Below are 681 nucleotides of genomic sequence, written 5' to 3' on the forward strand. Positions count from 1 at the left end.
CGTTTAGTCATACAATGCGCTAATGTATTCCCCCCTTTACTTTTACTAGGTATTGCCAGTATTTTTTCTTTTTTCTTTTTTTATCTAGGTCATTTTGATTTATTTTAATGGTTTCCTTCTTCGACGCGGTCAGTACTTCATCTTAGATCTATCAAGTGCCTGCTGCCGCCCCCCCCCCTCCCCTCCCCGTTTTTCCGAGAGCCAAATGTCACCGTCAGGATTTCCATGAAATTCCACGCATGACCTGCAAAAATGGGTGTCTGAATCTGGATTTATCTCGTTATATCATTTCATCTACTCATGTGTCTGACCGTACATGCATTTTTATCTCAATAAGTTTGTGTGTGTGTGGTGTGGGTGTGTGTTTGGTGTGGTGTTGGGGGTGTGGTGGTGTGGTGGTGTGGGTGTGGGTGTGTGTTGTGTGTGCGTTGTCTGTGTCGTTGCAGTCATAAATGCCCTAACTTTCCCCCCAGGCATTTCCCTTTTATGGCATTCTTCCATGCTTTTTGTGGAGTTGGGGTCGTGCACTAAACCCGGGGCCCTTTTTGGGATGGTTCGGTTCCAGGGCCTTTTTGAAAGCACGGCGGAGATTGGTGGTGCAATTTTCCCTAATCCGCATCCACATAGACTACATTGAAACTGTCTAAAATAACGTTTTTAAATTCATCATTTTTAGGGGGA

The sequence above is a fragment of the Penaeus monodon genome, chromosome 21 (assembly GCF_015228065.2).
Source record: "Penaeus monodon isolate SGIC_2016 chromosome 21, NSTDA_Pmon_1, whole genome shotgun sequence".
NCBI classification, from domain to species: Eukaryota; Metazoa; Arthropoda; class Malacostraca; order Decapoda; family Penaeidae; genus Penaeus; species Penaeus monodon.